The 27699-nt window shown below is 35.5% G+C and overlaps 1 long non-coding RNA gene across 1 annotated transcript in view; it reads right to left on the bottom strand.

Moving 5' to 3' along the window:
• LOC141453583 (uncharacterized) overlaps nt 1–27408 on the bottom strand; it is a 196209-nt gene extending 168801 nt beyond the window's left edge. The window contains exon 1 of the long non-coding RNA XR_012458077.1: nt 27006–27408. This is a non-coding gene — a long non-coding RNA (uncharacterized lncRNA). The remainder of the gene's footprint in view (nt 1–27005) is intronic.
• Between the last annotated feature and the right edge of the window lie 291 nt (nt 27409–27699).

Raw genomic sequence — 27699 nt, 5'->3', positions numbered from 1 at the left:
TTACTAAGAGAAGTTTTTATTTGATTTTTAGCTTAGGTCCGGACCAGCCAAACACGAAGAAAAAGTTCTGGTCCTTTTAATATATCGATATTTTAGATTCGAGAGATTTTCACGAAACCAGTTCCGGTTTAATATTCTTGAAAGTTTGGTAGATTTTATTTAATGATTAATATGAGGAATTTATAGTAAAGTATGTTAGGCGGTTATAGGCTAGACCCGCAAAGCTAAGATGTATTGTTGGTTTAGTAGGTTCGATTCCCCCGGTCTAGGCCTTGGATTTTATTTAATGGTTAATATGAGGTATTTATAGTAAAGTATGTTAGGCGGTTATAGGCTAGACCCGCATAGCTAAGATGTATTGTTGGTTTAGTAGGTTCGATTCCCCCGGTCAAGGCCTTGGATTTTATTTAATGGTTAATGTGAGGTATTTATAGTAAAGTAATTTAGGCGGTTATAGGCTAGACCCGCATAGCTAAGATGTATTGTTGGTTTAGTGAGTACGATTCCCCCGGTCTAGGCCTTGGATTTTATTTAATGGTTAATATGAGGAATTTATAGTAAAGTATGTTAGGCGGTTATAGGCTAGACCCGCAAAGCTAAGATGTATTGTTGGTTTAGTAGGTTCGATTCCCCCCGGTCAAGGCCTTGGATTTTATTTAATGGTTAATATGAGGTATTTATAGTAAAGTATGTTAGGCGGTTATAGGCTAGACCCGCAAAGCTAAGATGTATTGTTGGTTTAGTGGGTTCGATTCCCCCGGTCTAGGTCTTGGATTTTATTTAATGGTTAATATGAGAAATTTATAGTAAAGTATGTTTGCTAGTCGCCTCCATCCACGACCCGACACCTAATTTGGTAGTTGGACGTAAAGCCCGCTAGAAAAAATAATCACAACTTTACTTATACGTCAGCATTTTATTTATTTTTTGATGATAAGACCCCCATTGCACAAACTCTGTCCCCCCCCCCAAAAAAATAAGGTCACGTTTCCATTTTTGGAAAACATTAGATTAAATGCCCAGAGTTTTATACGTGAATCAGTTGTGAATTGGCCAACTAATAGCCACACAGGGTGCTAACAATCCCAAAACAGGGCCAGTAAGTTAATAGCAAGTTTACCCTAAATCCTTAGGAATGCCCCCGCACCAGAAAGCAGCCACCCCCAATCGGTGCCTCTCCACTCTAGGCTTCCCAACTCTGACTGCGCCAGAAGGGCGAGAGGCGGCAGAAAAGCTTTAAGTCCCTGGCGCACCCTTGTTATACATGTTTGACGGCACAGCCCTCCCGCTGACAGACTGATCCGGGAGAGAGAGCAGTGCCCCCCCCCGCTTGACGAGTGCTATTGGCAGGAGGCCATACAAGCTCGTTAGTTTGCCCACAGCATTCTGTATACTTTACCTTTCACTTTCTCTGTCTCTCTCTCGTCGTCTTTTGGCGAAGCTTCGGGAAGAACCTACTTGTCCATCTACTTTTCTTTGCTACTTTCTTCAGGTATGGAGGGAGAGGAAGTAGAAGGCCGGAATTTCTTTTTCACCCTCAACAAGATGGGTCCCCTTTGCAAAGTACACAGTAAGGGTCTGCGTGAAGGTGCTCGGCTACTGTCTCCCACAGGGAGTTCACTAGTCTCCAAAAAAGAGAAGAAGAAAAACCCAACTTTTCCGAAGGGGTTGACAAGTTTTTCCCAAACGAATGAAGATAGATAGAGGGGGAAATACTAGTTACACGACTGAGAACTTGAATTTTTCACTCTTGGACTTTTCACATCCTTAGGTTAGGACCTTTTTCCATTCAACAATTCTGCATCGCTTTTCTGCAAGCTTTAATTGCTTGTCGATCAATTTAATAACAAAATGATTTAATTCCAAGTTTACCCCTCCAAAAAAAACATTTTCTAAGTTTTGTCAGAGCTAAGTTCATTTCCGTTTTGTTGTTCTCATATCAAATGGTCTGTACAGTAATTGCCTATTTTTTCAGGCAGCCTTTACTCCCAACTAGCGAATCAGGTGTCGTGGTCGGAGGCGACTAACAAACATACTTTACTATAAATTTCTCGTATCAACCATTAAATAAAATCCAAGGCTTAGACCGGGGGAATCGAACCCACTAAACCAACAATACATCTTAGCATTGCGGGTCTAGCCTATATCCGCCTAACATACTTTACTATAAATTTCTCGTATCAACCATTAAATAAAATCCAAGGCTTAGACCGGGGGAATCGAACCCACTAAACCAACAATACATCTTAGCATTGCGGGTCTAGCCTATAACCGCCTAACTTACTTTACTATAAATTTCTCATATTAACCATTAAATAAAATTCAAGACCTAGACCGGGGGAATGGAACCCACTAAACCAACAATACATCTTAGCTTTGCTGGTCTAGCCTATATCCGCCTAACATACTTTACTATAAATTTCTCGTATCAACCATTAAATAAAATTCAAGACCAAGACCGGGGGAATGGAACCCACTAAACCAACAATACATCTTAGCTTTGCTGGTCTAGCCTATATCCGCCTAACATACTTTACTATAAATTACTCGTATTAACCATTAAATAAAATTCAAGACCTAGACCGGGGGAATGGAACCCACTAAACCAACAATACATCTTAGCTTTGCGGGTCTAGCCTATAACCACCTTACATACTTTACTATAAATTACTCATATTAATCATTAAATAAAATCCAAGACCTAGACCTGGGGAATCGAACCCACTAAACCAACAATAAATCTTAGCTTTGCGGGTCTAAGCTCTTAACCGCTCGGCTACCATGGCGCTTTAAGTTTATAATTTGCATCCAACAGATATCTGACTATTGAATGCCCTGCTCCCTGCATACTGACAATATTTCCCATTTATAAGTACGCGATTCTCAGCCTTACGCTCTACATCTCTACATCCCTTTTTTTTTTAATTCTAGACGAAGACTGATTATTTCATTGAATAAAATCTTTAAAAAAAGTTACATTAGTTTGTTAATAACTAATAAAACGTTTGCTTATCAAGTTCATTATTGAATTGAAGTCATTTACTACTTAGCTTAATGTGCAAAACTTTATAGTTTCAAGCATAAAACTTTATTTCTTTTCCGTGGTAAATATGTTTTACAAGCAGTTTATATATCCTAAAAGAATCAATTTCAAAATTTAGCATGATCCTTCAGTGGTAAGAAAATAGAAATTTCCAATCAAATTGGAGCGAGAAGATAATCTTTTACATGTTACTAATTTGATTTTATTTATATAAAAACTAGTAAAAGTTTGATGGAAATGTAAAATCTCTTTGGAAAAACTGTTAACATTCTCCAGTAAATCGATATTTCCTTATCTTCGCGAACTTTAACAAAAAAAACCATGTACTAAGTTCTTCGTTCTTTTATGTGGCAAGTTTGTATATAAAATTTTATTTTATGTATTTAGTAAAAAAAAAATAGTGTTTTTGTAAATGCAACTGATCCATGTTGCACGGAAGTTGGTAACTTTTTATCTGCTGTCGCAGTTAGTTTGATGGGATTGCTGGTAAAGAGAGCTTCCGCTCTTCAGGTTTATTCGTTTTGTACTACCAAAATAAGCAGTCTATGAGGGCTTATTTAAGCATGGCCATAATAATTGGAGATCTCACAGCAGAGGATTGTTTGGCAAGGAAACTTCTACTACTAGCGGAAAATTTTGGTTATTTTACTTTCCATTGTGAATAAGTTGTACTTCTTTTTCTTTTCTTTTTTTTTTAACTTTTCCACTTAAATGGAAAGTTGTAGATTTTGAGTTTTCACTGGGAAAGATTTTCTGGAGTCTGGAAAATGGATTGTGTTTGTTTGTGAAAATAATATCTAAAAATCAGAGGTAGTTGAAAGTTGATGTATAGATTTAGTCCAGCAATGGTTCCGACCGTAACTTAGCCGGCAATATAAATCCACCTGAAGGGCTTAAGTTGTCCTTATGCACGAACCTTAATTTTTTATTTTATTTTTTTTTTGCTAATTTCCCAAAATTAGCCCAACAATTTTCTTTAAACTAATTACCTTCACACTATTAAAGTAGATTTATAACTCATTAAGTAGCTTCAGATCTACTGTTTTTTGCTTATAATTCTCTTCAGAACTACCGTTTTTTGTTTGTAATTCTCTTCAGAACTACCGTTTTTTTGTTTATACTAAATTCTCTTGAGAACTACCGTTTTTTTGTTTATAGTTCTCTTAAGAACTGCCGTTTTTTTGTTTGTAATTCTCTTCAGAACTACCGTTTTATTGTTTGTAATTCTTTTCAGAACTACCGTTTTTTGTTTGTAATTCTCTTCAGAACTACCGTTTTTTTTGTTTATAGTTCTCTTCAGAACTACCGTTTTTTGTTTGTAATTCTTTTCAGAACTACCGTTTTTTGTTTGTAATTCTCTTCAGAACTACCGCTTTTTGTTTGTAATTCTCATCAGAACTACCGCTTTTTGTTTGTAATTCTCTTCAGAACTACCGTTTTTTTGTTTATACTAAATTCTCTTGAGAACTACCGTTTTTTTGTTTATAGTTCTCTTAAGAACTGCCGTTTTTTTGTTTGTAATTCTCTTGAGAACTACCGTTTTTTTGTTTGTAATTCTTTTCAGAACTACCGGTTTTTGTTTGTAATTCTCTTCAGAACTACCGTTTTTTTGTTTATAGTTCTCTTAAGAACTGCCGTTTTTTTGTTTGTAATTCTCTTGAGAACTACCGTTTTTTTGTTTGTAATTCTCTTGAGAACTACCGTTTTTTTGTTTGTAATTCTCTTGAGAACTACCGTTTTTTGTTTGTGATTCTCTTCTTTTACATAGATTTTTTTTTAAAAAAAAGGAAGTTTCTTGAACCCTCTAAAGACTTCTATTATAAGTGGTTGTTAGCAAAGCCAATATAATATTAGTAAAAAAGCATAGTTTGAAGAAAATCGTGAGTGCCAGTATGAAAGAGGAATGAATGAATGAAAAAATAAAAGGAGGTAGTTTTATCCAATAATCCATAGGGTGAAAAAGAGGAGTAATATGGATTATACAGAACGTGTACTCGGGCGGAAATAAGCTGCGAAAAAAAAGCATCTAGTTCTCCACACTGCCTTCGTTTCATCCGGCTGTTAAGATGGAATTGATATTCTAACCTATGCAACAAACGTAATCCATACCGCGGCTAAAATGTATCCCTTTGTCCCGGAGCTGTCTCCTGCCACTTTGGAGTAAATAAATAAAGGGAGGAGAGGGGGTGGTTAAAAAAAAAAAGGAAAAAGGGCACAACGTTATTGTTAAGAGGAGCTTGTAGCAACGGCTCTTGTACTTTACCCAGCAGCCTAGACAGACAGACGCTTCTACAAAACTGAAATGAATAAAACATTCTACTTAAACCGCGCGGTTACCTAAACGTGATGATGACACAGGCATATTTGCAATTGACACGATGATGCCATAGTTTGTTGTTGGAAGTTGAGCAGCCATTCTCATTGGTTTTGGGCCCTTCTCGGGGAACTTTGGCTCTCCTTGGCTTGCAACTGTTTCTTCCCTTCAACTTGCTTTCCCATCTTTTTAACATTCCCTTTGTTAACTTCCCTTTCTTGAAAATGCTAATTCAAGCTAGTTCTATTTCTTTTTGTTCCGTTTACCCACGTACGCAGATTATCACAGTCTTGCAGATTTTCGAATTAGGGTTTTTACAAGTTTTGAGCTCCTTTGATTACGAAAAAGAGGTTGATGAAAAAGGATTTAAGGATCGATTGTTGTGTGTATGAGTGAGTCTGTACTCTAAACACCAAAAATTGAAAACGACCGGAAGTTTGTTATTGATTTTTCGTTGTTTTTTTTTCACATAATTCACGTAAGGGAGGGTATATGGAGGGAGAAGTGTTGGAGCAGTATGCCCTTAAAATGTATCGATAGTGTAAATGTATAGCCTTTAACATGCTTAATTCCAGTGATATATTGAAGCATTATTTCAAGCTCGAGAAGTTTGTAAATTTTGGGGGATAAAAAGGCTTTGGTTTGCAAAACTTTTGCAGGGAAAGAGGGCCTATAAAAAAAAATATCCAGGTTTCCTTATCCTCCAACTTAATTTAGAAGGCTGTGGTCCTGCAAGAAGCAGCAGAAAACTTGCAGGCTGCTTAGGAGGGTAAAGAAATAATGTGACTAGCAAATATACTTTACTGTAAATTCCTCATATTAACCATTAAATAAAATCCAAGGCCTAGACCGGGGGAATCGAACCCACTAAACCAACAATACAACTTAGCTTTGCGGGTCTAGTATATCTTAGCCGCCTAAAATACTTTACTATAAATTTCTCATATTAACTATTAAATAAAATCCAAGACCTAGACCGGGGAAATCGAACCTACTAAACCAACAATACATCTTAGCTTTGCGGGTCTAGCCTATAACCGCCTAACATTCTTTACTATAAATTTCTCATATTAACTATTAAATAAAATCCATTTCTCATATTAACTATTAAATAAAATCCAAGGCATAGACCGGGGGAATCGAACCTACTAACCAACAATACATCTTAGCTTAGCGGGTCTAGCCTATAACCGCCTAACATACTTTACTATAAATTTCTCATATTAACCATTAAATAAAATCCAAGGCCTAAGACCGGAGGAATCGAACCCACTAAACCAACAATACATCTTAGCTTTGCGGGTCTAGCCTATAACCGCCTCACATACTTTACTATAAATTTCTCATATTAACCATTAAATAAAATCCAAGGCCTAGAGACCGGGGGTATCGAACCCACTAATCCAACAATACATCTTAGCTTTGCGGGTCTAGCCTATAACCGCCTAACATACTTAACTGTAAATTTCTCATATTAACCATTAAATAAAATGTAAGGCCTAGACACTGGGGAATCGAACCAACTAAACCAACAATACATCTTAGCTTTGCGGGTCTAGCCCCTCTTCACCGCTCGGCAACCGTGGCGCCTTGATAATATTGAATTCCTCACCGCCAAAGAACTTTCCAGGAGACAAACAGGAATTAAATAACTGAAACAAGATGGATTACAGTAAACAATGTGTCTTGAATATCCCCCCTCCCAAAAAAAAACGCCAAAGACTTCCGGCTATACACCTAGTAATTTTGTATGAATAAAATTGTAAGTATACAACATAAATTTAACTTTGTGATTTTTTTTTTTGTGTACAAAGTTTCGTCTAACTTAATCACGACTAAAATACGTCCCCCCTTTGTGCTTTTTGCCAATCTCACATGACGTTATAATCAAGAAAGTTAAGTAATAGTGACGTAATTATCTGTTATTGTTTGAATGTGTATACATTCTAATTAGTTAAATTATGTGTAAAACTTTCTGAGAGTCAAATTACAAACTGTAATGTAAAATTACATTGCTAATTATTAATAATTCTCATGATACAATAAACTTTGATTAAAATTTTGATGATAGTTGAAATTTAATAAAACTTCTTGTGTCAGGTAATCCTTAGAAACCATAATTAATTTTTATTATTAATAAATAGTGACTCGTTGCTAACTTAGGTTTTAAAAATCAAAAAAGAACCATTTCGCCGTAAATCATCGTATTATCACCGATATTTATTCAAATTGCTCGGGTTAAATATGTCGCTATTACTCCGGGATTCTGAAGAAGGAGATTTCAGGATCTTATTGACACAAATCTTCGCCATAACTGATGCATTTCAAGTAAAATCCAATATTTTAGCAGAGTGTAACATATTAACAGCACAAATAAACAATTATGTGGCAATTTTTTTCATATTTTTCAATCGATTTTCACGACTTTATATAAATTAATGTTCAATTAATTAATGTAGTAATGAATTATTAAAGTATATTTCCTTTTCCGGTTGGGGATTCGACTTCAAATACATAATTTTCTATTTTCATACTTAAAAATGAATGGGAAATTTCATTGCCTTCGTTTAAAATCTTTCTCTCAATCTCCTTACATTATGGAACTTAGTAATACTTTGTTAATGAGCTTGAAGAAATAATACTACTTAATAGGAACGAATGAAATGAGGGACTTAAGGAGGTCTCGAAGGCCATTGAAGATTCAGTCGGCGAGGAGGATTGTTAGGCATGTCGAAGGAGGCGAGAGAGACTGTACAAGAGGATTAGAGCTAGTCGAGAGAGTAGTGTGGAATTTTTGGTATTTAGTCTTGGCGTGTTGGTCTATGAAGGGAATGTTGAGGTGGCTGTGAAGAGTGAGGTTAGTCACCGTAGAAAGGAACGTCACCTATCTGTCGGAGGAGTTTTGATTATTGGAATGTTCTGTACTGTCCGTATTTTTGTAGGTTAGGCTGAACCACACAGCTCTAGTCCGTAAGACCAAATAGGTTTGAGGATAGTGTTGTGTATTAAACGGCCTATGGGCAACTCGGAGGGTCTTCCAAGTAGACTGTAAAAGAAGTTACGCACATTTTGGTATTGCTATGTTAGTCTCTTTTAAGCCCAGTGTGTCTTTTGTCCTATGTAGAGCCCAAGGTAGCTAGCACCAGATCAAGGAAAAGGATTGCTGTTGTAGAAGACAGGTGGACAGGAGTCCCGCCCGAGAATAAACATGGCATCCTGGCATTTCTGTGGGGTTCATTTTAATCCCTCCACTCCTTGGCCCGGAATCCCCTATTTTATGTAACAGTGTCTGTAATTTGTTTGTAGGTGATGAAGGATGAAGAAGTAGATAAATATATTATTTTATTAAAAAAATTGAAATATATTTTCCTGAGTTAAAATATTAATTTTTTTTCAGTCTATGAAATTTTTCCTATTGTTGGGAAAAATTGCAGGAAAAAAAAGGGGGAAGCTAAAGAAATGAATTTCCTTAGGTATTAATGAGGGAAACATCAATAACTTTCATTAGGGTGACACCTAATTTGAATTTCCTCCTTCAGCAATTGGAGCTGAGTTATCGTTCATCCTCAGGGAGGTGGAGAGGATCGTTAACAGGGGAAAATACCAGGACCTCTTTTATCATTTATTTATTATAAAATGGTTGCTTAGAAATTAAAAGAAAATGTACTCACTTTGATGTTATCGGTTCGATACTTGGTCATAGTAGAAACTTACCTTGAAGGTTTTTTTAAAGGGTTCTTGCTGCCCAAAGAGATTCAAAAGACCTAATTATCTCTATTCCGCCCACAAAACCCAGGATATAGAAATCTTGGATTTCCTACATTCATAACTGTATTCAATCAATAACAAATATCGGTTAGCGGTTAATGTGGTTTAGATTCATAGTGTTGGGTAATGACTTTGATTTTATAGCACGACATAGTACGCATGCGTAAGGAAATCCTTGGCCTGTCAAAAACGGCTATGGTTGGTTTTAGCTGGTCCCGGATCCGCGCCAGTTGGTTCAGGTTGGTTGAGTGGACATGCGAATTTAGCGCACCATCTGTTCAAATGTGGCCTTACCCAGTCTCGCCAATCTGTGCGCTGGCTGTGGTGGAGTCCAATCAGAGACTGTGCGGCACTTTGTAGAGGTGTGTCCCCGTTTATTCTAAAAACTAGGATTCCTCGCCTTCGGGAGGTTAAATGTTTCCTCTATCGGAGATTGTGGCATCTGGTAATCTTTACCAGTACTTTCTAGGTTTATCCCAGTGCACTGGGCGATTGAGTCGCCATGCTCCCTAGTGTCCTGTTACTACTTTATTAGTTTATTGTATTGGCATTTGGCACACTTTAGCCGGATCTGTTGTTTTTAAAGCCCCGGTATCTCTCATGAGATGAAGGGTGGGCGGAGAACAATGGAAACCATTTTGGATTGCCTGCGTTCCTTCCCCTTTCTGGTGGAACAGCCCCTTTTAATACAATCTAATCTAATCTAGTACGCATGCGTATTGGTATCCCTGACTGGTTTCGAACTTACATCCATCTTTAGAGGTAGATTAATGTGTTTAGTGTAGAGATTTTCGAACGCCACTAAAGTTAACGTCTTGCACAACTGAGTAAATGAAACGTATAAGATTTTTTTTTTTTAAATAATGAAACCTAGTTTAACATGTTTAAGGGCGCATGCGTAATGTTTTTTAGAATTGTAAAGTTCCATTCTAAAACATGGTGGAGGGGGAGCGCGCAATTTTAAGCAAAAAAAAAACCTGGAATTATTCTTATTTCCTGGAACAAAAAAAAAATGAGTTTAATGAAATCATTTAGAGCCGAATTTTCAAGGAATTGGAATCAATTTTAGCCAACATTCTCTGCAGGACATACAGACCAACTTCGTACTCAGGTAACTCTAGAACGGATATCCGAACTAGTAGAACAAGCACGACCATAAAAACAAAAAATCGCCCCCCTCCTTCCAAAAATGAATGACGCTACTGCATATTGTGATTGCAATATTATGGGAGCATCTGCTAGCGCTGACAAATCATTTAATAAGCAATTAAAAACAAATCCAGCCTGGAACCATGGCTATCCCATCTCCCCTCATTAAGGAGGGGGGGGGACTTGAAAACCCTATTATATTAGGGAAAATTGGCGGCACAGACTAAAAATATATACGTACACACAAAACAATTATATATGTTTATATAGTAACGTACATAAATAGGGTTCACAAATTGTCCCCAAACTCTCTTTTATATACCAGTCACACATACATACACACACAAATATATATATAGTTATATACAATATATATATACATATATATACAATATATAAACAAACACAAGTCCTGGCGGCAAAACGGTAGTAATTTTCACTGCCTCCTAAATTCTAGTTCATTCTCAACGCTCTTTCTCTTGGCTCCTATTGGAAGATACGTACAAACATACAGACCAATTATATAACGTGAAACATGACGTCACCTACTTCCTACTTGGCTCATCCTCTCACAGACACACACACAGACACTAGTTAGTCATTTTGAGTTCATTACTCTAGTTAAAGCATGTTTATTTGAACAATTCAACTGATTAACATCATTAACAATTAACTGTTTGTTAATAAAGGTCCCCCTAGCCTCCACCCCCACCCCCCGCCACCCAAACTGGCAAATTAACTGCCTCTCGTGTTAATATTGTGGTTGAAGGTTAGAGACAAAATCACAATCACAATTGTAAGTTTTGATCTATGTTACAATTCGATTAAATATGAACAAAAATGAGGAAAATTAAAATTAAATTTTTCATCTATATCAAAAGTCTATTTTGAAAAACAATTTTCCATCATATGCTGCCAATACCAATCAACCAATACAGTGTGAAAATGCAACCTTCCCGGGAAAGATGACTCTCAACCGCTTACGGAAAATAAATAAATTTACCAAAAAAATAAAAAATATTTGGGAAAAATATATAAACCTATGTCTACGTCATTTATACAAAGGGCGCAGAAGCCATTTTTCTAGAAAATCTGGAAAAAAAAAAATGATATAAGCAGTTAGAATAGTGGAGGTACTTCCGGTTCAAATATTTACTCGGAATTCTAGTAAAACATAGTCTTGCAGAAGCAAATAGGATAGTACGTAATTTACACAAACTATGCAACTAGTACAAAGAGTTTAAAACAAAATCGAACATCGGGGGGGGGGGCATTTGCAAGGAAATTCTCACAAAAATGGTACTTCCGATAGGGCTGATTGTGGTAGCGCCCACTGGCGGCACCTAACGAAATATCAAATTCATTTCTCCTTCAAAACATTTTGTACGTCACACAGAGAATTTCAGCTATTTCCGGTGCAAAGTTCAAATTGAAAATCTGCACGACTTCCTTTTCTTCTTCTTCTTCTTCTTCTTCTTTTTCTTCTTCCTCTTCTTCTTCCTCTTCTTCTTCCTCTTCTTCTTCTTCTTCTTCTTCTTCTTCTTCTTCTTCTTCTTCTTCTTCTTCTTCTTCTTCTTCTTCTTCTTCTTCTTCTTCTTCTTCCTCTTCTTCTTCCTCTTCTTCTTCCTCTTCTTCCTCTTCTTCTTTTTCTTCCTCTTCCTCTTCCTCTTCCTCCTCTTCCTCTTCCTCTTCCTCTTCCTCTTCCTCTTCCTCCTCTTCCTCTTCCTCTTCCTCTTCCTCTTCCTCTTCTTCTTCTTCTTCTAGTAAAAAAAAATGGCGTACACTTTAATAATGCTAATAGTATTTGGAATTATGAACAGTTCACGTGAGTCAACCTGTAACATCAGCTTGTTCACCTGCTTGGTAACCTGACCTGCACCAATACCTGCCTTGCATGGAAACATGTTTTCCGGATCCTAAACAACGTAGTTTACTTCAAAAAATTTTTGTACATCGAAGTAATGCTATGATAAAATTTTTAAGGAAATAATTTGTTGCAATTTTTATACTTTGAGCTCATTAAAAAAGTGACTTAAATTTAATTAAGTCATTAAAAAAATAAAGTTTCAGTCTTTTGTAATAAAACAAAACATTAACTTTTTAATTATTAGTCAAATATGCAATAAAGTGAGCGTAAGTTTCTACAAAGTATAATAATGGGCGAGCGAAATGTTAATAGGATTACTTACGCTATAATATTGTGTGGCAAAGTTTAACGAACTTGTCAAGCCGCCAGCGTAAACTTAAGAACTTGCGATGTTATGTCGTACATCAAATAACAATCAAGAGACCTTCCCATCCGGTAGCTGTGCGAGCACAACAGAGACGGATCGTCGGCAGGATGATGGGAAAAGTAGAGTGGATACATCCCCCTTGTATGTAGGTGTGTGCTTTACAGGTAAACCCTCACAATAACTCTCACATTGTCATTGTCACACTCACTCACACACGTCATCGCTGCACGTCACTCTCCGCCATCATGTCATTAAGCGTCACCAAGCAACACTAATCTATGACCTGAAAATTAATCAACAACCCAGAATCTTTTACCTTGTTTAGATAAATTACCAAGAGAAGTTGAATTTTCACGTTACTCCAAAAAGCCCAGGGGAGAAAAACTGATAATAAATAAGAATTAAAAATTCAATTAGATAAAGATCTATTTCAAGAAGAAAAAATTCAGAAAATAAGCATCAATAAAAGCGCACTTCCGGGAGGCAAATGCCATCCAAAACTTTTATAGTTTTTGAATCGACACTAAATGCCAGGTTTGTGTTTGCAACTTTTTTTTACGTTTCCTGTAAAAATATTTTTTTCCAATTTCAGGGAATCCACAAAATCATGCACTTCCGGTGTAAATGTAATTATAAAAAAGTTAACTCGATTATAAGACTTTTTTTTTTATTGTATTAAGAGAAACTAAACGCGCTTAACGATAATATTAAGAGTTGGCGAATTAAGTGGCTAGAATTAATCGTTTTTCCGCAAATCAGGTACCGGAAGTGCCGGAAGTAGTATTACAGTAAACGTATTATTTATTATTATTTTTTTAATTATTAAAGGTGCATCAACATCTAAGGTTATTGGCGCACGGAGCTTTTTTTAGTGCACTGCCGGCCTCCGGACAGTGTTCTCTCTTTCGATGGTGGGAGTCCATCACCGGACAGTGTTGTCTGTAAGAAGCTCCTAGGAAGAGAAAATCTAAGGGTCAGCAGGTGGATTCGAACTCGGGACCTCAGCGTGGGAGTCCAGTACGCTAACCGCATAGCTAATCCCTTCCCTTATTATTATTATTATTTTTGTTTTAAATCGTGTATCATTAACGTCGGATCTGTAATTTGTATTTTTACTACGTTTTCTGCCCTATACTACGGCAGGTATATAATGTGCGGTTCTATAAATTGTATAAGTTAAATAATTATTAAACATATTCCCGGAAATTCTGAGTTGAAAAAAATGGTGCGGAACCTTAAGGAATACAGGTACGAGGTCGTGTGCAAGCTGGTTTTTCTTTTTTAAGGGATAAAAGATTTGTGATTTTTAGGATATCAACATCTGTAAAAAAAAAAAAAATCATTCTTGAATAAAATAACTGCAATCAGCTGACTTTATTGAGGCCTGCCAATTGTAAAGACAATTAAATCTGGATAATAAATACTCTGGAGGCGCAAGAACGTGCTTGGTATTTGCTTGCTAGGAATTACAGCAAAAGGCTTAAAAGTCAATAAAGTCACGCCAGCTTTGTTTTTTTTTTAAATTTCATTTTCTGACTGCCACATACTAACCTAACCTAACCTAACCTAACCTAACCTAACCTAACCTAACCTAACCTAATCTAACCTAACCTAACCTAACCTAACCTAATATAACCTAACCTAACCTAATCTAACCTAACCTAACCTAACCTAACCTAACCTAATCTAACCTAACCTAACCTAACCTAACCTAACCTAACCTAACCTAACCTAACCTAACCTAACCTAACCTAACCTAACCTAACCTAACCTAACCTAACCTAACCTAATCTAACCTAACCTAACCTAACCTAACCTAAATTAACCTAACCTAACCTAACCTAACCTAACCTAACCTAACCTAACCTAACCTAACCTAACCTAACCTAACCTAACCTAACCTAACCTAACCTAACCTAATCTAATCTAACCTAACCTAACCTAACCTAACCTAACCTAACCTAACCTAACCTAACCTAACCTAACCTAACCTATCCTAACCTAACCTAACCTAACCTAACCTAACCTAACCTAACCTAACCTAATCTAATCTAACCTAACCTAACCTAACCTAACCTAACCTAACCTAACCTAACCTAATCTAACCTAACCTAACCTAACCTAATCTAATCTAACCTAATCTAACCTAACCTAACCTAACCTAACCTAACTTAAGCTCATCTATCCTCAATGTCCTGCTTTCGATGGCGGCATTTATGGTAACTTTTTATGGTAAACCTTTTTTTTTCTTTGGTCATTGAAAAATTATTCATTGCTGAGTTTCACGATTTTTGCGACCGTTTTTTTTTTTTTTAAAAAAAGTAACTTTTAACCTTTAATATCCAAACGTACGGCACTACTAATCGCCAAATGTCCCACTAGATCGCCATACGAACTCGCCGGTCTAATTCCTCCGATCAAAAAACTCAAAGGTACACTTCCCTTTGAACTAACTGACGGAGGCGAACCAAACTTTACAAATTCCTATTGGCTAAAAATCCTTCCAATGCTAAAAATTAAACTTGTATTACCGGTTGTACACTGACAATTCTAAGAGTTCGATACGAAGAAGGTACATCCTCCTCCTTCACTGGATAGTAACAAGAAGTAATTACTGCATGCAACAGTTGGTAAATATCAAAATTAGACCATAAAGGAGAATGTGTAAAGCTGAGCTTTATTATCGGCCAACTTGCGAACTTGGAGCTTTCTCTTCAACCTCTCTCTGGCTGTCCTACCTCTCTCTCTCTCTCTGGCTCTCCCCACCCTTCATCACCCACCCAACACACACACACAATCTAAATGAATATTTATTATGAAAAACAGCCGTAGAAGTTTTCAACATATTTCCCAGAGTTTTGTATTCATCACTCTGTCTCTCTCTCTCTTGACGAGTAGTTTTTCCGCGGCCACTCGGTAATCGGGATGAAATTTTCTTTCTTTCTTTTTATTTCCTTTCTTTATTTTACAGCTCGTAACCGGAAGTATTTTTTTTTTTTTTTTAACGTTTTATTCTGATTCTGACAAAGACTTAGAGGTTCCCAACCTGGGATAGGTGTACCCCTAGGGGTACGCAAAAAAAAAAGTTATTATGGCGGAAGATATAAAAATTATACAGATATATTATTAATGAGAAAAAAATTATATAATAAATGATTCCTACAACTTAATTACAAAATTATTATAATAAAACTGAATAACATATAAATTGACAAGAATTAAGTACACATTCGATACTGCAGTATTTTTTTTAAAAGTAAATATATTTGTATGTCAAAAATTATTAAATGATTTCTTGAAAATGTAAAAATTCGAATATTACACATGGCCCGCATATAATTTACTTCTCCTTTATTAACGCTTTGCTGTTTCAATTTACGACCCCTGCAATAGTTATTGGTTTGAAATGTTTACCTATTCATAGATGATTTTTTTAATAGGGACATATCATATGTACATGTTCTTTACAAGACACATTATATTCAGATTGTTTTGCTGTTAATTTAAAGTTACAATACGTAAAATAAAGAATACGATTATTTATATATTATATATACATACAGGGTGTTCATTTTAAGACGGCTCAAATGCATTTTATGCTTAAACGGTTGATCTGAGCGAAAAATGGTAGAGGAAAAATTTGTTGCCCGTCACCTCTAGTTTCAGAATATGTGACTTAATTTAAGATTTCTGCCCGCATACGCGGCTGACGCGCGACCAAAAGCGAGGGTTTGCAGTTGACCGGAAACCCCAATTTGATATCTTCAAAATTAAAGGTGCTAGGCCATTTCAAAACCTGGTATTTTCTAATCATACTTCAATTTTTTAACTTGTTATCAAAGATAAAGAAGATCACGCAATAGGTCATTTTTATGTATTTTTGCATTCCCATTCTATTAAAAATATTGCCAAGGCATTAAAGCCAGTATTTTTCTTAATATCGGGAAATAAGTCGTTTTCCGAGTGATTTTTCTAAGAAAAATCAAATATTAAGAGCTTTAGATGTTCTCAGGTATACCCAAAATGGCTAAAAAATAGTTTTACATCTGTTAAAAACAAGAAGGTTTAAAAATTATTTGGTAATTTTGGGAGAGTTGCGTTTAATTACCAAAAATATTGGAAACCTCCTGCCACACATTTAAGTGATCAATATCTTTCATGTAAAGGATCAAACTTATTTCTTAATTTGTACTTCCTTCCAACCCCTAGAGAGTTCCAGCATTGGCTGGCCCCTCTCACCATGCCTTCCCGATTGTGGCGCTGGATCCTCGGGTTCAGCCTACAACCTGTGCCTAACAAATTGATGAACGCATTTACTTGATGTATGTTATATGTATACAGGTTGTAAATAAATAAATATATACAATAAAAAAAAAAAAAAAAAAAAAAAAAAAATTTCTTAATTTATCAAATAATGCACTTTACTCAACTTTTGAAGCATGTACTGTGCCTTCTAAGGTGCCTCCTCTGGCTCACAAGCCAGGTTAGCCAGGAGTTTATCAACTGCTCTCTGTATCTGAAGAGGCACCTTTGAAGGCACAGTAGATGCTTCACAAGTAGAGTAAAGTGCATTATTTGATAAATTAAGGAATGAGTTTGATCCTTTACATGAAAGATATTGATCACTTAAATATGTGGCAGGAGGTTTCCAATTTTTTGGTAATTAAACGCAACTCTCCCAAAATTACCAAATAATTATTAAACTTTCTTGTTTGTAACAGAAGTAAAATTAATTTTTAGCCATTTTGGGTATGCTTGATGACGTCTAAAGCTCTTAACATTTGATTATTGCTTAGAAAAATCACTCGGAAAACGACTTATTTCCTGATATTAAGAAAAATACTAGCTTTACTGCCTTGGCAATATTTTTAGTAGAAAGTGGATGAAAAAAATACATAAAACTGACCTATCGTGTGCTCTTCTTTCTCTTTGATAACAAGTTAAAAAAATTGAAATATGATTAATAAATATCAGATTTTGAAATGGCCTAGCACCTTTTAATTTTGAAGATATCGAATTGCAGTTTCCAGTTTCTTTCATAACTTTTTTGCACTCTTTAAAACTGTGTAAGTATATGAAAATGGGGGTCAACTGCGAACCCTCACTTTTGGTCGCGCGTCAGCCGCGTATGCGGGCAGAAATCTAAAATCAAGTCACATATTCTGAAACTAGAGGTGACGGGCAACAAATTTTTCCTCTACCATTTTTCGCTCAGATCAACTGTTTAAGCATGAAATGCATTTGAGCCGTCTTAAAATGAACACCCTGTATGTAAGGGGTACACACTAAGGAAACAATCAGGTAAAGGGGTACACTGATGAAAAAAGATTGGTAACCGCTGACTTAGAGGAAAGGAAAATTACTAGCAGTTCCAATCGAATATTTGGCTAAGTTGTCAGCAAAGATGCCTACAGTCAGCTGTTGGCTGAATCTGGCAACCGGAAGTGCCATTTTATAGCTTCAATTTTCAGATTCTTTTTTTCTAAAATGATAAAATGACCTACAAAAAAATTTTCATTGTATTTTCTGTACTCTCACACACAGATCCTATAATTTTAGGAAAATTTTATTTTAGGGTAATTCTAGGAAAAGGGAAAGGGCGGAAATAGGTGCCCATCTAAAATTTCATTTCAGTGAGATATCAGAGAACCTGTCTCTAAATTTCCGAAATGTTTACTTCCTGAAGTAACATGATATTTAAAGAAAAACAACGTTATTTCTCGGAAATCCATCAATACATATTTACTTTAATAAAAAAAGTAATTTCCTTGTCCCCCACTTCCTATTTCGGTTTGTAAACGAAAAAAAAAGGGAGAAAGATTTGCCTGGAAAAACAAGACAGAGATGGAGAAATTAGATGCCCGGTAATCAAGGTCTGAGCCTACAGATTATTAAGTAGATACTGCTGCACTCCAGTAAAGCAACTGGAAATAAAGAAAAACGGGAAAAAACTGAAACATTTTTACAGTCAAAAAGGTTTCCTTCACAAAGAGTGGGAGCGGATGGGACAGGGTGTGCCAGTCAGAGACGAATTTCAAGGGATAGAAGGAGAGAGAGACAGAGGGCTGGCTGCTTTAAAGAGCAGCGGGAATAACACGAAAGGGAATTCTATGGACAAGAGTGAAGTGGGATAATATGCATGCGCCAACCGAAAAGGGCTGTGGGCTTGTGTGTGCGCCCTAGTAGAAGCGACCTCCAGGACAAGATGTAGGGGGGGGACGAACTCTCTGAGCCGGAAATTTGGGAGTAGTACTAAAGGCAAGGGACAGCCAGCTGTGGGGCTGCCAAGCGTATCGTGTTCCGGTATTCCAATTCTAAATTTATCACATTAAAAAAAATGGGGGGATGGCGGAAGTAGGAGAAAAACTGGGAGATGAAGATGTAGACGGCAGGGCGAAGGACGTAAAAGCCTTAACAACCGCACCCCCCAAAAGAAATGAAATCGTCAAATTGATTCAATTTTGATCTCATATATCGATTTTTCTCAGTGCTCATCTAATTTTTGCCCCTTTTTCTTCCCCGTCGATCCCAAAATAAATGAGTTGATACTTATCTAAACTGGATAAAAAGACAGGATAAATGTTTACCGTGATTATAGTATCCACAATGGCTGCAGACTTCCAAAAAAGGGAAAGCATTATCTCTTAAAAACACTGGGACTTTCATCCGCCCTGACTTCTTCATCTTCTTCCTCTAAGTGGGCTACCTATCTGTTATTATTGCCGAGTGATTAGGTTTTTTTTGTTTTTTTTGCTGAACTCTTAAAGCCAAGTTTGTGAAGCCAAAAACTTATTTCAATATCTTGATGGCCGTGATGAGTAACTAATACTTATCGTGATAACTCCAGTTTGCGTCCCATCTTATTTGATGTCCGCTCATAGTCTTAAGTGGTAGAAGATTATCTACTTAATCTAATGTTGATCACTAAGTACTGATTACGCGTGTGCGCTCCTGTGTTGCTTATCACTGTTTCTTAGATAATTTTATTACGTCATTGTTTATAGAAAAGTAGTGTGATTATAGACACATGAAATTTTATTATTTTCCTCTATAGTAGAACACATTGTCTACTACAATTTCAAATTTAACTTTTTTGAACTTGAAACGCGTATTTCCTAGCAATAACTTTTTTTTGCGTTTATTTTTTGCTACAATCAGCGCGTTAGCGCTATAAGTAACAGTGATAACCGAGTAACAAATGATAAGGTAACGAGTGGAGATGTTACTCAGTGGTAACACTCCCAAATTAATATTAACCATAATAAGACATAATAATAATAATTAACCATAAGATGGTTAGTCACTCTCTTCATTGTAGAGGAAATCACGAGGCCACTTTCTTTTAAGAAGTCTTGTCCGGGTTGTCAGGAAGAGTTCTAGAAGCAGAGATATTGAGCAAGAGAATTTATATGAGATTGCAGGTTGAAGTAGAGTTTTCTGTATCGTGTTTTAGCAACTTGGGTGACAAAAGGAACATTAAGGTCAGTGTGTATAGTCAGGTTGGAGACATAAAATGGAGCGTTTACGATAGTTCGAAGTATTTTAGATTGTAGAGTTTGAATCCTTTGGAGATTGGAGCGTTTGGTTGAACCCTACAGCTCTATTCCATACGCCCAGATGGATTTCAAAATAGAAGTATAAACCAGTCTTTTGTTGTCCAGAGAGAGTTTTGATCTGTCGTCTAAGAGTCTTTTAAGTAGTCGATAGCGTCTGTTCAGTTCTGTTCTTTTAAGTCTAGTGTCGGGGGTTCTAAGAAAGTCTTCGGGTCTAAGTAAAGCCCAAGGTAGCGGGCAACGTTCACTACTGGTAGAGATGTTAGGTTATAGAAGACTGGAGGAAGAGTAATGCGACGAAGAGATATTTTGAGACTTGGTTTAATAATAGCCCATCTCTTGAACAATTGCTCTAATGAGGAGAGATGTGATTGCAGATTTCTGTGAGCTATTACCGGATCATGATTAGTACACAGTAAGGCGGTGTCGTCTGCATATGTGAGCAATAACTAAAATCAACTATCTATACGATTGATAAGCTTCAAGCTTTTAAAAAGGCCTAAAGAAAATAATGCCACAAACAGAAAAGTAAAGTCCAAAATACATCCTGGAAAACCCGTGGAATAAAGGATATAGACAAAATGAACAACATCTAGCTCAGCATCCAATGGGGAAGGTAGAGAAGGGTATGCAGAACCATCTGGTGCTCCATATCTTGTATTAAATGTAAATTGAATTTGAAAAGTGTCATTTATTAGCTTTTTCTTTTTTGCATCCGTTTGGATTTTCTTTGGCCTCTCTAATCGACACGAATACATTGAGAGAAAAGTGACTCAGATACGGAAAACTTTAAGGGAGGAAAAAAAAAATATATCCTGGAATTGGTTAAAACTGGAAAATAGGCAGTGCATTAAACAAAAGGAAAAAAGAAGGATATCGATTTTAAATTCGAAAATAAAGAGTGAAATAGAAGCGGCCGGAAGTGGAAGCAGCGGAGAGCGGGGGAAACTGGAGAGTATCTGGGAGCAATGTTGGAGAGAGCTAAAATAGCTTTAGCACTAAAAGTACTTTACTAAAGGATAGCTTTAAGGCCTGACATAAACTACGCTGGACAGTGCTTTTCCCGAAAAACCTCTTCTCCAGCCGACTGGAGTGTACACGCAATCTAATACTAGCTCTTACTAAACTGGTCCTGGCTGCACAAAAACTATTAAGACAAGAACCAGGGGGAAAGCGAATAAGGAAACTAAATTCTATTCTTAGATTCGAACACTTGCGAGGAAAAGGGAAAAAAACTCTCCTTTATTTACGGAAGTAACTTCAACAGTAGGGCTCTTAATTAAATATCTAGCATGGAGACTCACACGATTTCCTCTTACTCATTTCTTAAAATTTGTTTTGTACAAATTAAAGTTGGCAAAAACTGAAATAACATTATAGAGTGAACATGTCTGGCCATACTGAACAGAACTATTCCATAACAAATTTACCAAAGAAAATGGGTAAAACAAAAGAAGTTATAGATGTGTAGGTATGTGTGTGTAAAATACACGAGGTTGGAGAAAACCTTGGCAGCCATTTTTCCAGCAAAACTGACTGGAGAAAAAACGAAACGATTGTACTTCCCGTCGTGTAATTTTCTTTCAGCTGTACATCCAACTCTCCTTTATTAATTTAAAATAGGTTGGGATCGTACCATTTCGTGGGGATACTGAAATAGTAATTTAAAGGATAACCCACACTACCAAATATTTTCCAAATTTTCCCAAAATTTTCTAGGAAAAAATGTTTCAAGTAGTAGTTTTACACCACAACATGAGAATAAAATTCAGTACGTACTTACTTCCGGCGGGGAAAATTATAATCGCTAGATTCCAGAACGGATACATCGAGATATGAAGGTTAATGTTTCATGCAATTTCCACGAACTTACAACCATTTCCTTTTCACACAATTTTTACATGATCGTAATACTGACCACATATCGAAAGTTAGCACCGGAATTATTCCTTTTTCGATCACCTTAGTACGAAAAAGTAAACTTTTTGTTTACAAATTCATCGATCTGTCGGGAATTACGTATCCAGAAAATCGAATAGAATTAAAATTTGGAGAATAGGAATAAAATGGAATTGCCATTTTACGAGTCGATTTCACGTTTTGGGGGAATTGCTTTGAAATGGCTACAACGATTTTTAAGGGGAAGAGGGGGGAAAAACTCGGATTTCGAGATTTTGTATCAAGCACGAGATTCAGATGGCTGTGGAAAAGCTTTTACAGATTCCAGCAGGAGGTTTTGCCTCGCAAGAGTACAGCTCAAAATCCCTTAATCTTAGATTTTAGACGTACATATATTATTTCCGGCAGTTCTCAGTTCTTACGAAAACTTACGTCATTACCATAAAGTCAAAAAAACAAATAAATAATTGCAATGAAAATTTGCCCAGAAACAATTTTCAACCACTCATTCCAATTTATACTTTGACATTTTCCAATTCACTTATACTAATCGATATTAAATGAATTTTACATAAGTATGAATGCTTTGCATATTTTACATCGATCTGAATATGTTGATTTGCAAACAGTTATACACTCGTGTAAATACGAATAGCAGCGCCTTCTCGATTGTAGGGGTTTTTTTTTTATCGACAAATAAATAAACAGAATAAAGCTATTTAAATAGTTCGATGTGATGAAAACACTTACGTTTATCGATACGTGAGTTTTTATTTAACGGAAGTCTTTCGAGTTTCCCTGGAGAAGGGGAAAAATTAAAGTTTTCACAAGACTGGTATTTATTATTCAAAAACTGAAAATGGCTGAAGTGTTCTAAATCAAAATTTCATTTAGGCCCCGCCCACTAACAAACTATTAGGCAAAAGAGGTTTACCGGAAGTACCATTTTTGAGGAGGTTTTGAGGTTTTTGAGGAGGTTAAACTCCCACGTAAAGTTACCTTTACAGTATCTGATTGGAGTAATATTTAAGCGACTTTAATGTGTTCATCTGTTCAGAACTACTTTATCGATTGTTCTCTAATTGATTGCTAACGAGTTGCCAAAGGGTTTCAGTTAAACCTTGGAACTTTTTTAAACCCTGATCACTTTGGTTAGAACCTGTTTTTTATTTTCCACACAGTAAATTGATGTAAGTGGGGGTTCTGGAGCCCTTAGGACGTCCCGCTTCCCCATCAGAATCATTCCATTACAGATATAATATTGAATACAATAATCTTCTTCTTTTTTTCTTTTTTTTTTTGTGTTATCTTAAAGTTTCAAAGACTGTGTGTGTAAAATGAAATAGGCCAAGCAAAACCAGATATTTCTAAGCACACTTCCTTTAGCCGTCTTGTTAATGCTGTAAAAATGTACGAGTTCAATAATTATTTGGCTGACACGAGAAAATAAGTTTACTGACCATGCGCAATAGGAAAGGCAGTACTGTCGGACTTTAGGGTGGGGTACCTCCCCTTAACTTTTATTTATCTATTTCTGGTAAAAATGAAAATTTTTAAAAATTTTGACACGATTCATTGACTTCCACTTTTGTGGAATATGAAGGAAGTGACGTAAACTGTAAAACGGAAATTTACATAATAATTTACGCACTAGTTGAGAAGTTTTCTACAAAATAAATGTTTCTAGTTAATTCATTAAATAGAGAGGTAATTGATTTAATATAAACGTAGCCATTTTGATCTAAGTAGAAACTTCTAAGTCTCTTAAACTATAATTGTTACTCCAACTTATAAAAAAAAAACTTGGAATAAACTAAAAACCTATTTTGATGAAGGCGCCGCGGTAGCCGAGCGGTTAAGAGACTAGACCCGCAATGCTAAGATGTATTGTTGGTTTAGTGGGTTCGATTCCCCTCGGTCTAGGGCCATGGATTTTATTTAATGGTTAATATGAGTGATTTATAGTAAAGTATGTTAGGCGGTTATAGGCTAGACCCGCAAAGCTAAGATGTATTGTTGGTTTAGTGGGTTCGATTCCCCTGGTCTTGGCCTATTTAATGGTTAATATGAGAAATTTATAGTAAAGTATGTTAGGCGGTTATAGGCTAGACCCGCAAAGCTAATATGTATTGTTGGTTTAGTGGGTTCGATTCCCCTGGTCTAGGGCCATGGATTTTATTTAATGGTTAATATGAGTGATTTACAGTAAAGTATGTTAGGCGGTTATAGGCTAGACCCGCAAAGCTAAGATGTGTTGTTGGTTTAGTGGGTTCGATTCCCCTGGTCTTGGCCTATTTAATGGTTAATATGAGAAATTTATAGTAAAGTATGTTAGGCGGTTATAGGCTAGACCCGCAAAGCTAAGATGTATTGTTGGTTTAGTGGGTTCGATTCCCCTGGTCTAGGTCTTGGATTTTATTTAATGGTTAATATGGGAAATTTATAGTAAAGTATGTTTGCTAATCGCCTCCGTCCACGACACCTAATTGGTAGTTGGACGTTAAGCCCCGCCTGAAAAATTTTACTTTACTTACTATTTTGATGAAACAAATTTTATCCACAGAAATGATGGGATACTTTTAAAAAAAAGTACCGATGTGCTTTATTAAAACGAAGTAAATGACATGGTAAATGGAGGAAAAGAGCTCCATTCCACAAGAAAACTTCTAAAAAAGGAAAACCACTTTAGGTGGAAAAACTGTTTCCAATTTGCACAATTATTGTAAGCCGTTTGTTTCTTTGAAGGAAAATTTATTTTTATATGCATACTAATGGGAAATTTATTCAATTTATGGATTAAAAAAAAATCCATTTTTTTATTATACATTTTATTAACTTGATACTTCATTATGAAGTACCTTTTTTTTAACTAAGTATTTTGAGCTTTCGGAAAATTTCTTTCAGCTTTTGAGCTGCGCAGTTTGTGTATGCTCAGTAAGGCAAGTTATTCTGAATGAGTATTTTTTGGAATCCGTCATGAAATTTCGAAGGTCCTGCCTTAAAAGGTGCCTTTTTTTTTATAATTACAGGAAATAGGCATGAAGGTACGAATTTCTTTTTGGTGAAAACAAAAGAAAATCCTATAATAGTAGAAGAAAAATTACGAGAATTTCTAGCTGTAGAATAAAAATGTTAAATTGAAATTAGACTAGTTCTAATTTAAAGACTAATTTCGAAGAAGTTTCAATATCCAGTTTCAGGGCTTATATCGTATATGTATATATATGTTGTTGAAAAAACAATTACAGTTGAAAAGGCGGATTTGCCCTATATTATAAAGAAAATTTGGGAATTTTATCTTTTATAGGAAAAAGAGAAAAAAATGGGTAGAGTTGGATATTTTTCAACTTTTTCGTGCATTTTCTGACGATCAACCCTTAGTACAGCTGCCCTACCGGAAACAGTTTTAATATCGGATTTCATAGTGTTTTATAACTTATTTATGTTTAATGTTTCCGCCTTTTAGGAATAACAAAAATTGTCACAGCTAAGCGCTGCAATTAAGGTAAGCTAATTCGATTACCAAATGTTGAACAAAAATTTAGAAAAGATAGAGCTCAAAAAAAGAGCTAGAGCTCACTTCGCAATTAAACCAAGCTCAAGTTGTATCCATGAGTCTCAATGTAAGTTCAAAATTACGACGGGTAAAAAAAAGATAAATCAAACGAGGTACTTGTAGTAAACTAATTTTAGGAAATAATATGTGATAGTTAACTTTTAAAAAAAAAAACGAAATAAGTTTTTCACTTTAATTTTTCCAAAATACGAAACGATGGATATTTTTCAAAATGGCGACTAAAAGTTTACCCGACAAAGAAAAAGTGAAGAAGTTTGTTGAAGAATTGCTTTTTAAAAAAAATCTTAACCTGGAATTTTCCCGAGAAAATGACCACGCCCTCCAACTCTTCGCCTCCCCCCCCCAAAAAAAAATTATTAGAAAAATCATTTTCACCAAATTGGATTATTACGTTCGTAAATAATTTACACGGAACGAGAGAGAGAAAGAGAAATCAGTTGGCTTCACTTTTGAGGGAAAATCGCGTTTTAGAAAATCGTTTCAAATTAGATCCGAGTTTTTCTCGAGTGCCCTCCCTCTCCCCCATTTTCATGCGAAGTCTTAAACGTAGCGGAAGGAATCGACTGTGGGAATGTAAACGGGGGAAATCAATTTTCAACTTCCTTTTTTGTGATCGTATTTTGTGTTCTTTTTTTGTTACGCACAGACATACGTACAACATTTCGATTTCCTTTCAAACGTCGCCATCTAGAATCTTTACTCGTACCATTAAATAAAAATTATATTATCGATCTGTAAAATTCCTATTTTCAAGTCATACAAACAAATTTTAATTGTTGCGATATTTTGTTTTTATGCTAGTCACGAATCTGTGTACAGGAACTTTGGGACATAGATTTCCGGTACGAAATCAACGACCAAATCATAATAATCGATCTAAAGTTCGGATAGCTTAAAATTGATTGTTTTTTTTTTTTTCTTTTTAGTCAACACTTACAAATCGACAAACAATTTTAGAAAGTTGTTTTACGAGACTATTTCCTACCTTAAAAAACATAGACTTCCGCTTGAAAACGCGTATTTCCCAAATTTATTTTGCAAAGATAATATTTCGTCATAAAAATTTTGCTGGTTAAATTTAAAAAGCAATTTATAAATAAAATTTTATAGCAACGTGCTTTCATTTTGAAACAGATTTTTTTTTAAAGAATTATTCTTGATGATAAATTTCAAAAAAGAGAAAGCGGAAGCTGTGTAAATTATGGTCCAGTGTGAACTTCCGCTTCATCACTGTATGATACAAAAAAAAAATTGAAGAAACAGAGAATATTAATAAAGATAATTTATTAATAAATAACATTTACTGCTACGTATTTAACATATCGGAAAAGTTTCGCTTAAAAAAAGGGGATTTACTTCCTAAATTTCCCACCATTCCTGTAATAAACAAAAAAACAAAAAAAAATTTAGGAAAATTCATTAGAAAAATGTTTTTATTATAAAGAAAATAATAAAACACTTCACTGACCGACAGAAGTTGTTGTATCTGGTAGAGAGACCATCAACAGTGATGTTGACAATAATATCTTGAAAAACATTGTGGTCTTGGGGGGGAAAAAAAGAGTCTTTTTTTTCCAAATTTTCTTGAGTTTTTCTTTTCTTTCACGAGAATAAAATTAAGTTTTTTAAATAAAAGAAAAAGAAAAAACTAGAAAAAAAAAATTGAACGATATTATTTAAACTACAAACTAAGTAACTTAACTGAACTCCAAATAATGCAATTTTTTTGTGAAAGTTTCTGTTATATTATATAGCGAAATATATATTATATTTTAATGAATTTTATTAAGTTATTTTTTGTTAAGGGATATTTTAAATAAATAACTACGATAATGGCGAGGACCGTCGGATATCTGTACAGTACAGAATACGGCAGTAGACTGAGTAGGTTGCGGTGGAACTGATACGCCGGCACCTCAGTACGCATGCGTCAGTGCAATACTTTAAAAACATTACGTCCAGGCAAATTATGTTTATAGTTCGTAATCTTATTATTATTTCTTTTTAAATATTCTCTTACTTCTCGAGAGGTAAAACTAAAATCGAGCAAATTTCCGCTTTAGAGTTTGAGTAACCGGAGATAACCATTTTGACGTCCACCGAGTAAGAATTGGTTTAGGTTTTTGGTGTAAGTTGTTGGTTATGATCTCGCAAAAACGGAC

Source organism: Rhodnius prolixus, unplaced genomic scaffold (genome assembly GCF_049639745.1).
Source record: "Rhodnius prolixus isolate KJV_2025 unplaced genomic scaffold, Rpr scaffold_3, whole genome shotgun sequence".
NCBI classification, from domain to species: Eukaryota; Metazoa; Arthropoda; class Insecta; order Hemiptera; family Reduviidae; genus Rhodnius; species Rhodnius prolixus.
The sequence above is the reverse complement of the archived record's forward strand: the minus strand, read 5'-3'. Positions and strand labels throughout refer to the sequence as shown.